The sequence below is a fragment of the Megascapheus bottae genome, unplaced genomic scaffold (assembly GCF_031878675.1).
Source record: "Megascapheus bottae isolate mThoBot1 unplaced genomic scaffold, mThoBot2.hap1 HAP1_SCAFFOLD_118, whole genome shotgun sequence".
Classification (NCBI taxonomy): Eukaryota; Metazoa; Chordata; class Mammalia; order Rodentia; family Geomyidae; genus Megascapheus; species Megascapheus bottae.
This window is the reverse complement of record NW_028327300.1, coordinates 204,067-218,634: the sequence shown is the minus strand read 5'-3', so window position 1 is coordinate 218,634 and position 14,568 is coordinate 204,067.

Here is a 14,568-nt window from a genome sequence, read left to right as displayed (position 1 = left end):
AGGACATATAATGTGAAGCTTATTGAAAGGACCTCCAGGATGGTGAAACAAAAGCCATATAATGAATGATTGTTGTCCTTAATGTACTATGTTGTCTCTCATCTCCTTTGCTGTCCCTTGGTTATCTCATATTGGTATAGTATCTCACTTTGTTATCTGATATATTGAATTTATTTGTATTTGGATATTTGAAATTTGATAGGGAAGGGGGGAAAACCAAGACGGGTGGGGGGTGTGGGGGGGGAGGGAAACGGGTACCAAGACATGTGAAAGACATTTGTTTCAGAGTTCATTTGTTGGACTTATGCTAGGAAAAATCAACTAATGGCGATGCAGACAATAAAATATGAGGATTTACCTATCAAACAGCTTGAAAAACATTAAGAAACATTTTAGTAAAGTGCTTATACTTATTTTTAATCAGTCAGAATTTCATTTCAATATCAAGGCACCCTTCACAAACTTATGAAATCCCTGATGACTAAAGTACAACAAGATTCTGCAGGAAAAGGTAACACACCTAAGAGACTGTGATGAAGGGGTGGATGAGCCATGGCGTAGAAATCTAAGAGCAGAACAGCATAGATAGTCTATCAACTCCAGCTGGAGAGTGTTGTTTGCTTCTGTTTTCAGGGACAGAGTTCATGAATCATCCCATCAGTTTTTAAAACTTCAATCAGAGAAGTCAACTATTTGATGTGCAATCTTTATTTTCTTCTTTTTTTTCCCACCCAAACCATAGTATAGTGCAGAAAGAATATGTGTGTGAGGGATGCAAATAATAATCGCTACACCAAGTCGTCTTGGTGTTGACAGAAAAAAAAAGAAGAATTCCAGCAGCAATGTGTGAATCACGGGGAAACCATTACTGATGTGGCCAGTTCAGGTCACTGTGTTTTCAGATTGGCGGCCCCACAGAGCCTCCACAGTTCAAGTCCCATCTGACACGCACACATGCACTCTGGATCACTCAAAATAAAAACTGCTCTCCCTACACTTGTCTGTCTCCATGAGGTCAGCATTAAATAACTATTATGTCTGGCATAAAGAGCAATGGCTGCTCTTTTTTTCAAATGCCACCAGTTCCCATTTTAAAGTAAATGCCATTTGGTCAAAAGTATGTATTCGTCTTGAAATCTGATAGGACTGAGTTGAAAAGCACTTCTGATTTTGTGCTCAGAGTACTTTTGTGGGGAAATTGCCACTACCCACTCAGGCCTCTAGGGCCCCAGAGCTCAGGAATCGCTGAGCTCTGTCATTCTCGCCTACTTCTGCTGATTCCATGAGCCTTAGTGCCACCTCTGTCCATCATCATAGCATGTCTCTAATGTGTCTTAAATTTTTTCAAATGAAAATAGAATGACATACAATGATAATTTTTATAGTAACTGTAAATTTACATTATTTTATTAATAAAAATCAATTGTGCAAGCCTCATGTATTACTGTTCTACTGGACCCCAGTAATTATGAATACTGTCAATCTACCTTCTATTAGTAACATTATTCTGGAATTTTAGGGTTATTTTTAACCATTTTAGAACATATTAGTTTTACAAGTTCTCATTTACATACACACATACATACATAAGACAAACCCAAGTAAACCTTGCTTCTGATGTCTCTCTCTGTCTCTCTCTCATCTCAACACAACCCCCTTTCTTAAAACATTTATCAGGAAAACACTGACTAACACACTGAATTCATAACCTAACTTTGGGGATTGAAACTTCTTCCTACAATTACTTAATAAAAACAAATATTGTTAAAACCATTATCAATGCTTTGTTTTCCTGCTAGCATATAAGTACTCTATCAAATTCTGAAGTACTTGTTTTTTGAATACATACCAAGAATATGACTAGCATTTGGCAGAGGAAGTGGATGAATATCTTAGTTTCCAGAATGCCTCTCTCTATACCCCTATGAACATTTCTAATTAGGGTTATGGCAACACTTGATAAATGTTCCAGGTTTCATACCCTGTAATCATCAGATTCTCATATGATTGGATAAAAAGATATTTGCATGATACACATGAAGCTGCCAAAATCTCTGACTGCTTAGTGCAACATCAAAGTAGATGGATGTGGTCCTGGGAAGGTAAAAGACAGAAAATTCCAAAATACTATGTCCCTCATTATAGCATCAGGTTCCGAGATTTTCCCTCAGTTCCCTCAACTTGAGAAAGTTACCAAGGGAATTGCTGATAACAGTATGACTCTTCTTTATAACTGCAGGGAACCTCAGGAGAGCAGTCATTATGTTTTCCAACTGTTTAAAAATAATTTCCTTTCTATAGCTGAATTTTTAATGTTTACTATCTGTAAAAGATGGTTTTAATGTACACGAAAGATGGAAGGCAAATTATCAGGAACTGCCCCTTCCCCTGGGAATTTCTATTTATAATGCGAAAGACATGAACATGAATGTAACTTCAATAGGAGTACATGAAGACATTAAATTTTAGGTAACAGAAGATCAATAGAAAGGTTATGCCAGACCTGAGGGAGAAAGAATCAAACCTGCTTGTGAGAACCTCAGAAGAGAACAAAGTGTAGACTTTGAAAGAGTGAACCAGAACTCACTGGGAGGATTTCAAAATGGAGGAAATCACTGAGTAGAACTTAGGCCAAGTTCTCAGGAAAGGGGAGATCATAGGCAATGACTGGAGGCCAAAAAGACTGAAGAAAGGAGTGAAAATGAAAATCAAAAAATAGGCCAATTCTACATCTGAAAAAACACTCAACTCAAATACATTATCCTCTACAATGATGCAGTAAAGAAAAAGATCATGTTAGGAAAAGAACTGTAAAATCTTTTTTGTTACCTCCCAAACTGTAAGTGAAAAGTCCAGCCTTCTTCCATTCAAATTGTTTGTCTCAGGTACTTATCACAGCAGTGACCAACTGACTGACACCTTATCTCTTTTTGTTTCTTCTCTGAGTCACTGTACTCTAGCAGTATTGACAACTTCACTGTCTTGAAATAGACCTAAAGCATTTTGAGTCTACCATTTCCTCTGCTGGGAACATTCACACTCAAAGTATTTGATATCCTTGTAACAATTCCATTCCTGACAACAGCTTGGCCTTTCATCAAATGTGACATTGTTTGCTGAAACCTCCCCTGATTCATCCTTTTAAAAATTCCCTATGCTCTCTTTTTCACCTGTTGCTCTATAACCTAGGTAACTTATTTGATTATGAACATACCTATGTCTATCTATAAATATGTATACCACATTCATCTTTTAATTTTTGTTTTCATGAGGGCAGGAATCTCCTTTTATCTGTGTCTGTTCACTTCTGAATCTCTGAAATAGTTGTTTGGCACCTGGCAGACATTCAATTACTATTTTATAACTTAAGAAACAAATAAATGGGTCAACCTGAATGAGGTTAAAATACCTCATTAAGATCATTAAGATAAAATTAAAAGTGTCAGAATACTCTATGCACATGTATGTACATGAAAAATGTGGCTTTCTGTGATTGGTTTGGGATGGCAGGGAAGGGTTTGGGATGGCAAGGAGGGAGAATAACAAAAAGGACGAGTATGCTTATGTGGACATGTCAATGTTAATGATGTCTGCAAAAAGGGACACTTTCCAGAAGAAAGTGAAGAGTAGCTGATTTGATAATTTTTTTTTGCTAAAAAGTGTGAATAAGACAGAAAACTGGATTAACAGCGCAGGAATCCTCTACAGTTGTAATCCCCCCCCTTACATGAAGGAGTCTTGTCTCCCCAGGGAGCCAGGTGGCAGGAAGCCCTTCCCACTGTGAAGACTAGTTTGCAGAATTCCATGATTTGGGGGCTTGGGAAAAAGTGTAAATATGCAGTGTTTATGCAAAAATAAAGTCTATTCAATGACTTCAAGCCAGTGTTTCCACATGAAAACACCAAGACTGAAAGAAAAATTATGAAATCCAAAGATTAAATATAAAAGTCACTTCGATAAGATTAATGCATACTATGTATAATAAGATTCTTAGCTTCCGTCCTTGCAAATTATCAGTTGCCAAAGTTAAGGTAAGTAAAGTTATTTTCTACAAGGACTGTTCCATTTTCCTTTGTTATATAGACATTCATTCTTTTCCAACTGAAAAGAATTGCACATTGTAAGTGTAGATTCATAGTTCTCTATCCCCAAAAGAGAATCAAAGTAGCTCAATGTTTCTCAGTTAGCTAAGAGACTACTATGACATGTTTCCAACAGAGCATCTCTCTGGAAAACAATACTTGTGAATTATAAATTACAGAAACAAGCAACCCCTGGTTAAGGAAAAATCAAATGGAGTAATTCAGACTCTCCCAGAGTGACAAGTGAATAGCTTGCCTTGTTGTGTAAAAGAACAAGTTTCCTGTCTCCTGGCTGTCCTCTGTCCACTAAAGAGTCAACAACATTTTATTGTTTCTCAGTACTCCATTTGGTGCATCTCAACTTGCTTTTTATATTGCCTTAGTTTATGAAAATAAATGTTGTACTTTCCTGGTGGGACCAAAAATAAATGATGGCTCATACTGTACGTGGGTTCTTGCTCATGACAATCCAGACTGCTAACAGATTGTTAATATGTTAACAGTTCTATTATAAGATGCTCAAAAATGTAATTTTAAGGCCATTTGTGGAGCTGGATTCTGCATGCCAGGGGTCATCAGGACTGACATAGGTGAGAAGCTGTATGACCTCTCCACTCAGGTGTCTGCAAAGGTGTGAAGGGTGAGATAACCCAGCAGTTTAGGGTAGCAGTTTTCAAGCTGTTCTGTTTACCCAGGGGTAGCCATTTTGAGCAGAATATTAACTAAAATAATACAGTAAGTATGATCGAGTTCCTTTTGGTACAGAGCTACTTAAAATTAAACTAAGGGTATTTCACATCCAGAATTTTCTGGCAATGACAAGGGTGAAGAAAAATTACCAAAGGCTGAACTCAAAGAAATTAGTATGTATTTTGCAGTTCCTATTCTCAAAGATATTGGCAGAAACATTTAATCATATGTGATCCAAAATATTTAGCTTTGGTGTTATTCACATGTTTTATTTATTATTTATATATGTTACTTACAAATTACAAGGTGTTCCTACACAGATTCTTGATACTGATATTATAAAGGGGAAGTCTAGCATTAGGTAGGAACCTCTGTGATATCACAAAGAAGAATATACAGAAACATACTTAGTCAGATAAACAGATAGGAGTACACTCCACACATTCATCTCGGTAAATTTTCACTGAATGAGTGGCAACATTTTGAAAGAAAATATTTAGTAGAAGGTTGTTACCTACTGTCACAATTGCTACCCTCAAACACTAGATAGTAACAGCGAAGTCCAGCTACTGATTTAGACTGACTCAGACAAATTTCATACAAGTCAATTTTCCTCAACACTTCAGTGCCATACACCACAGCAAATGTTTATACTCACAAAATTTCCATAAGTCAGTGTGTACTCTTACCTTACGCTGTGTCGTTCAGTATTTTTTTTACAAACTAAAGTATTATGGAGAGTATTTTCGCATTGTTATTATGTGTTTTACTTTAGTATTTGTGTATATTTATCATTTATACAACTGAAATTGTAGGGGAGTGTTTTGGTTTTTCAGGTGTCCACACCCCACCTGCTCATTCTCTCCCTCATATTACTAGGCAGAGGTGATATTTCAAGTAAACATGCAGAGCTTCTGTTTGCCAAGGATATTTAAATATTTTCATGATGATAACTTTATTTGGAAGCCAATTCTTTAAAAAGCCTTTAACCAGTACTCCAGATTTCCCAGCCTAGTATGTTTTTCCAGTAATTGCATATAAACGCATAGAGACAATTGCATGCTGATGCACTCTGACTGTTACAAGGCCCTGAGCCCAACTCTGAATTCCAAAGGTAGGTTCAGCATCACCTAAAACATACATTGAGTTTAAGGGAAAAAAATTCCTGAAAGAAACTAAAGAAGGCTCACTACTCCCCTAACTTACAACTAAATATACACAAAAACAATGGTAATATGCCAAGTGAGAAAACCCCAAATCAACTCAGACCCGGTGATCATAAGGCCAGTGGGATGTGTGCACTGCACTGCACTGCTGGCCATGGCCACTGGGCTAGACCTCGTCCAGGTGAGGAAGAGGCTCCTTCTGATACGCTCTCCACAACTCACACGCAAGTCATTCCATACGTGAGAGCACGTCTGTTTTCTTCACAACTGTTATCTGGGAATAGAGCTATCTTCTTCCTAAAACTATTATAAAGGACTTCAAACTCCCAGAAAAAAATAGAACTATTAGTGTTTTCTGGCATTTTTACATTTGTGTTATTTAAATGTAAGAAAGAAAATGTTACTTTCTATAAGAATGCCTCCTAAATATAACAAAGCAAAAGGGCTAAAGAGACCAGGCCGAGCAGGATTCACAATCTTCCCAGGGCTAGAAGTTCAGCAATAATGTTTGCCTAGCAAGCAAATCCTAGAGCTGCCAAATAGAAAACAAGCAAAACCTTTTCCAATTGTATTCCCTCTGAAACATTTAAAACTTCTGCCCAATGACAATCCTTCCTGAAAAGGCCTTCTGAGGTCAGAGATACTTAGAACTGTGCGGAAGTATCAAGTCACATGGGAACAATGCATCGATGCAGGTCTTATTACTTGTGATTAGAGTCAGATAACTAACCTCACACTATGACTTCTAATAAACATTTCTATACTATACTATAGTATTCTTGAAAGAACTCATACTGCTTTACACAAAACATCTGCAGCTGTGAGGAGGAAAATGTCCACTGACTCACACTGGAGTTGGGGTATTTTGACATCATTTTCAAGGTAAGCAAACAGAGAGAGGTTAAATGACATTGGAAGGTCACATGTTTCCTCTTTCTGAAGGAAGATGATGGTTGCGTTGCAAATAAAGAGAACTTCAACCAGAGAGAATTAGTGGAGCAGTCACAATTTGACCTTTCACCCTCTGACTGTAGCAAGCTATTAGAATTGTGTATATATGTCATCGTTATACTATTGCATGAGAAATGAATTAACTAATTTCCATGCTGATACTCGTGCTGCTAGAAAATCATGCTTCCATTCAATTTTACATAAAAGTATACCAATGAATTTAGACTGTTCTACTAAATCTCATGTAATGTTAAGATTTTTATTATGTCAGGTAACTGAAACCATGTTCCCCATACTTCAGAATTTAACATATCAGAAAGCATGGAGAAAATACACAAATGTGTAGCTAAGTTGACAAAACTCGGGTTCCTTCTGAATTACTGTTATGTTTTTACTGCTGTCCCTGTAAGTCAGCAGTGTCAATGAGAAGCCTACTGTGTATGAATCAATAGATAATGAGATGAGTGAAGTTTTAGGATTGGAGGCCACTAACACTAGTTCTTTGCTATAGACTTTCAATCCCAGTTACAATATAATTATACTAACCTTAATTTTCCAATGACAAATTTGAACATTTATTTGAGAATCACAAAACAGACGTTCCTCTGCTTACATGTTTCAAAATAGTACTCTTGTTGAATTTTAATGCAACCAAGACATAATTCATATCATAAAAGAGATACAAACTTGTATGAGACTTTACTTACAAGTAGTTATTTTCAGATAAATTTGTATAAGAAAGACAAGGATGTTTGTATGGCACAGAAAACATGTAAAGGGGAATTTTTAGGGATAGTTATGATTTTAACGTAGCCGAGATTATGATGGAAATCAAGACAGTCTTTACGACCCATTTGATTGAATAGTATTGGTTAGCAAGGGTTAAGGGAGAATTTTTGGAACCAAATGTATTAAAAACTAGTTTGGAGAAAGAGAATACAATTAAATGAATATAGAAAAAAAGAGATGATATGAGTACAAAAGGTGAGAAAAATCAAAGGAAAAGCTGTCTTTTTCCTTGTTGGTATTGTTTATATCAGTTTCCCTTTGTCCTCCTCTATCAATCTTCCCTACCTGGGAGTAACAGAACCACAAAAGCAAAATGGAAAGTATCAGTGGTAAATTAGCTTTCTTAGCTAGTGATAGATGTCTCATAATCAGGAAAGAAATAGGATAGCAATACAAACAGAAACTCAAGTATTTTGTGGTATCCAAACTACTGCATATTCTAACAGGGTACTGGAACTAGAGTTAACAAGTTCTCATTTAACCTCCTCTTCATCTTTAAAAGCAGCACTCAAAAGTCTTCACAGCTTAACTTGACTTTCAAGATCATGCATTTGGGATGTATTTATCATTGTTCAGAATAGGGGAGGAAAGTGCCCAGGTAAAAGAAAGGCAATTTCGCAAAATGAATTAAAGATAATTCAAGAGAAAGGAGATTGACAAAGAAAGAAACACTTGCCACAACTGCATACATTTTACTTATTTAAGGTACAGATAATGAGATTTTATAATGATCCATACATAAGATTACCACATAAATAATTTTATTTTCTTAAAAAATGGGAAATGCTGACCAATTCTAATAGCTGAGAGATACCAGCCAGGTTTTTGAGGAAGTTCTTTAGATGGGAGGAATGATGAGTACAATAAAAGGACTCTGGATACCCCAGAACAGAAGAGCATAATAGAAGGAAATGTTTAAATAAGGAACTGTTTTAAGCAAGAGGTCATGAAGGGAATTAGCTGTTCCCACGAGTCCAGATGCTCCAAATCCACAGGAGCAATGGTAAGAATTCTATGTTTCACTGATAAGGGAATGAGGGGCATAAAAGAATTAAGCTGAAATAGACATCCTAGGAGGAACTGGTACACATGCCATGGCCATACTCCAGTTATATTTGGAAAGAAACTAAATCAGAACAATGTAATTGGAGTTACATTTCTAAAGCAGAAAATAGATTAAAAAGTAACAAATGTATGGCTTCCTTCTGCCAAGTCCTGGGTAGAGAAGGAAAAAATCCACAACTTCTCAATACTTCGCAAAGAACCACTAGTCTTGAAAATAAGAACCAGCATCCTAGCAAAAGCAGAAAATACAGGAAACAACATCACGAGACCGAGACGTGTCACTTACTACTCAAAGTAGTGAAAGATGCAGCAAACCTGCAGATTTTAACCATGGGGTTTTGAAATAGAACAGAAAATAGGGTGCTTGAAAAAGAACAGAAGAGGTTTACTCATCCTTCTCCTTAGAGTTAAGACCAATCTCCTAGTTTTTTCCTTGGTTCTAAACAAAGTAGAAACAATCATAAGCATCTGGATAGAACATAAAATGATCCTTGTACACTCTTCATGCAAGATAGACACCAGGAAGAAATCTTTTATTCAAGGAAGTAGGGTTTGCCCTGTTGAAGAGATAGGAGAGTGAGTAGGTAGGTGCTGGAGAAGGATCTTCTGTAGAATTATGAGTCAACCCAAGAAAACTAAATTTCTGTATCATAAAATTAGCCAGCAAAACAGAAAGAACAGTTCAAAAACATGAAACTTGCTTGGCTTGATTTCTGTTTATATTGGTGAAGTGCTTGCTCATTGAGGATCAATATTTCCACTGCAAACAACAAGCAAACTTGACTAAAATATAAAATGACTTACGTCTGGAAAGCACTGGGGAGATTCCAAGGTGTTAAGAATTTGAGAACCAAGATCAAGGAGAGAGAGAAAGGATAAAAGCAAGAGACCTAAATACCAAATCACCACATGGAATGTACAAGTTCTAACATCCGAGCTGAAAATAAAATCATGGGGTAGTTGCTAAGAGATGGAGTAGGTAGATCCACTTTTAAGCTTTGTCACCAAGTTTATAAAACAAACTTTGACAGTCATAAAAGAGGACACGGGTATTTTCTGCATGATTTTACTGATGTTAAGGCTCTACTTTGCATAAAAATGTTGAAAGAAAGCAACATTTGATCGTTGGCAAGTGGCATGCAGAGATGGAGAAACTTGACAATACATATACCATACTAGCAACACTCTCCTTTTTGAGAAGTGAATTTTAGAAGTGCCCTTAAGATAACAGTCCAATAAGTCACATTTTTATTAGTATTTGGTATGTATTTTTGTGTAAATACAACATATGTATGTAAATACATATGTATGTAAATACGATAAAAATTAGGCTGTATCTAGTATCGGTAACATTACTCCATTTATGAGGCAGCACTGTCATGATGTAATGACTTTCTAAAGGTCTCACCTCAACACAGCAATGAAATTCCAAAAGGGTGTAGAGGAGTCATTCCACCTGCGAACATCCTGCCCTGGATCCTCCACAGTTCATGTCTAATTCATGTCTTCTGCAAACACAATATACATCCATTCTATACTCCATAGCTCCCCACATCCTCACGTATTCCAACAGCAACTCAACAGCAACTCACAGGTCCAAACTCTCAGCTAAATCAGACATAACTAGACCTAAAACATGATTCATCCTGAGGCAAATTCTGTCTAGCTAGGATGTTTTAAATCAAAGTGTTAAGGTTAAGTGCTTCTCAAACACAGTGGAAGGACATACATCAAAAAAGAAATGGACAACAGGACCCACGTAAATTCACACAAGGAAAGCAACATTAGACCCCAAACTCTATACCAGTTCTCTGCATGTGTTCTCTATTGGACACACAGTGGTGGTTGACACCACAAAGCCTTTGGCAACCCTGCTTCTTTGGCTTTGTAAGTTCATCTATCATATATTTTTCTTCCACAAAGCTCTAAAGCAGAGAGAGACTGCAGAGAGGATGGGTTTTACTCCATCTTCCAGGAAATTGTTCTCCATTTCCACCATAGATTGGCTAACTATACTTCCATCAGCATTCTGTCAAATTACCTAAGCACTCTTCTTAGAGGATTCAGACTTTCTCTACAGCACCCTTCTTTCTCCCAATCCTCACCAGCACAAACCTCAATATGTTGCTAGTGACAATACCGGTTTTCTGGCCTGCTCTTCCAAATTCTTCTGGTTTTTATCCAGCTTCAAAGCTGCTTCCACATGTTTAACTATTTGCTATAGTGATAGTCTCACTTTTCAATATCAATTTTCTTTTTTAGTCTGTTTTGTGATGCAGTCGCTATACCACAGACTGGGTCAATCATAATCAGTAGAAGTTTTTTTTTGTCTCACAGTTCTGGAGACTGGGAAGTCTGAGATTGAGAGACTGCATCTGGGAGGTGCTTCGTGCTATGTCTAAAAAGACAGCAGGACAAACACAAAGTATGATAGAGAGAAGAAAAAAGCTCAAAGAAATTCACCTTTTTTTGAGAGACTTTTGAGAGTTAGAAAAGCCTACAAACCATAACAAATAATCTATTCTAAACATGGCAGTTGTAGCTGAACATCTTTGATATTTTCTCCAGTTTCTTACTAATTTAAAACACTTTGTAGTCTGTGAGCTGGGAGTTGTAAACCTTAAAAAGGTTGTATTATCAAACATTTAAAACAAATGTAGAAAAATTCATATGTAAAATCTTAATAAAAAACACATAAGAGGTAGAATACTAATTTATAGGAGCTATTTCCAAAAAAGAAATAATCTATAACTAAGTTTCAAACATGATTATGAACATAGATCACCATTTTAAAATATCTCTGGATTGAAAGAATGCCACGGTTTATAAAACTGTATTATTTCTGGTGAGATGATTTTTATGGCTAAGTAAAACAAAAGGTAAGATTTTCAGCAAAAATTTAATATCAATCAAACTGTTTTATATTATTTCTTTTTTTCTTTTTTTATTGTAATTAATAAAAGGGTTACATGATATTTGCCAGATAGAAGGTGCATTCATTCACATACATTAATACCCTTTCACATGTCTTGGTACCCATTAACCTCTCCCCCACCCACCACCCACCCCCTGTCTTGGTTTTACCCCTTGCCTATCAAATTTCAAATAACCAAATACAAATAAATTCGATATATCAGATAACAAAGTGAGATACTGTAACAATATGAGTTACCCAAGGGACAGCAAAGGAGATGAAAGATAACATAGTAGATTAAGGACAACAATCATTCATTATATGGCTTTTGTTTAATTATTATAATATTTATCATCTAAGCAGAAGTGCATCTTGTGTATTGGAAACTGCAGCACCAAATTGTTGAATTATTTCTTAACGCTGCCTCTAACTTCCTTTACATAGCAGCAATAGATTTTGTTTTGATCTTGATTTTTTTAGTGATTCAGTCCATATAGAGAATTAATAATTAATCTGGTCCTAATATCAATAGCCTGTGAAATACTAAATTAACTGACATTCTGGATTCTTAATTACTGTTTTCCAAGTTAGCATTGATCTTTTCATGGTTGGCTATGGTGCACATTAGATATCTATAAGGAGCTCCAACAGCAACTGGGACATTGTAGGGTGCTCAATAATGTTTTATTGTTTTTGGTCGTGGGACCTGAACTCTGGGTCTCGGCATTGGCCCTGAGCTCTTCAGCCCATAGCTACCACCCTACATCTTGAGCCACAGCACCACTTCCTGCTCAATGAATTTTTGTTATTATTTTAGGAACCAGAATTGGCCACCACACAATAGAAAAATTATTGCTCACAAACATCACATTAATATATAAAAGAGAATGGCTATTAATATCTTTGAAATACATTGTGAAAATATGGCAAGAAAATAAAAAGGTAGCTTGTTAATGATAATCACACTGATAAGACTTATTATTCCTTGTATATTCTACATATGTTCATTCAGCAGGTTTCTCATGTTGAGTACAACAGACTACATAAAGGTAAAGCAAAAAGTAATTCTTGTCCTATAGGATTTAGTCTAGAAAGAGAAATAGAAATCTTATTATACAGGTGAAATTTGTTTTTGTAGAGCTCACTGTGAAACCAACAGTAAAAATACCTACTTAGTATGAGGATAACTATGTACATGTTAAGACTTGAAGGAAGAGTATAAGGGTAGGGCAATAATCTCTACCATGAAAGAAGAACCCCATACTTGGAGTTTGCAGTACATACAGAAATCTACATAATAGTTCAAGGTAGCTCTCAGGAATGAGAAACTACCAGAATAAATGAAGCTCATACCACTGAGAAAATCTGAAAAAGTTCTCAGGAAATTTGTGAGACCTACATACATACACAGTTAATTATTTGAAATGTAAATATAATTGAGAATGCTATATTTATTTTTAAATCCGTATTCCCAGTGATCACATAAGTCCTGAGTAGAAAGTATATCAGAAGAAAAATCACAATTGCAAACATGAGAAAGGGTAGTAATGTTTGTGAAGTAATATATCTTCTATCTGGCAAATATAATATAACCCTTCTATTAATTACAATAAAAATACCTTAAAAAAGAAAATTTACATTTTCAGACAGTATTTGTGGAGCATTATATTTCTGCTTTTGTTAGCTCCAATTTCTACAGGCAGATCTACATATGAACATTCCTGGACAGTCTTCACTTTAAAATGTTGATTCAGTACCCAAGTAATTTTAACTCCCTTAGTCCATAGGCTATGGGAGTGAAATCACAATTTCAACAAGTGCTGGAGGCCTAGGATGTATAGGTATAGGTACCAGAATATACCTAGACAGCTTTATCATATCCATGTTCCTCCATAATGCCTAATATTCTCTATGTGATCCATTCTTGTACTAGAACTATTACTCTTCAAAAACCTCAAGGTGTTCAAGGAAGAACTGAGCTTCTTTCCCAAAAGAAATGCCAGTTCCTTAATAGCAGGGTATATACCTCAGATTATATCTTAACCTTTCACCATTACAATTGTAATTATAATTAACTTTTGTTGAGTTTTTGTTGCAGACCCTGTTAAAAAGAGACTTAAATAAATTAGAGATCTAATTAAACTCGACAGTTCAGTAACTATTTCTTAAATGCTTTCCTCTCCCACATTTTTTACATTTTAAATATATTTTTGTAATTAATAGAAGGGTTACATTATATTCACCAGATAGAAGGTGAATTACTTCACATACATTGATACCCTTTCTCATGTCTTGTTCCCCATTTCCCTCCCTCCATCCTCGCCACTCATCTTGTTTTCCCCCCTTCCCTATCCTATTTCAAATAACCAAATAAACATATACAATATATCAGATAAAAGGTAAAATACCGTTACAATATGAGGTAACCAACTCTCCCACAATTTTTTTGCCAGTCCTGGGCTTAAGCTCAGGGCCTGAGGACTGTCCCTGGACTTTCTCAAGGCTAGAACTCTACCACTTGAGCCTCAGCACCACTCCTGGCTTTTAAGTATATGGTACCAAGGAATCGAACCCGGGTCTTCATGTATGCTAGTCAAGCACTCTACCGCTACGCCAAACTCCCAGTCCACTCCCACAATTTTTATAGTTAATTTTCAACATAGCATCTAGTGAGTATCACCAATACATTTGTTCACCCTGTGTCCCACCATTTCAGTGCCCCTCTCCCTCCCCCAAATAGATAACATACATACCAGACAAAAGGTACAGAAATCACAAGTGGTGGCAAAGGAGAAAACAGACAAACATCAAAAAGACAAAAGGCAAAAATCAAAAGGCAAACAGCAAAAACCAAAGTCTTATCTCCATCTCTTGTAGTTCATTTCTATAAATCGTATTTCTGTATGATCAT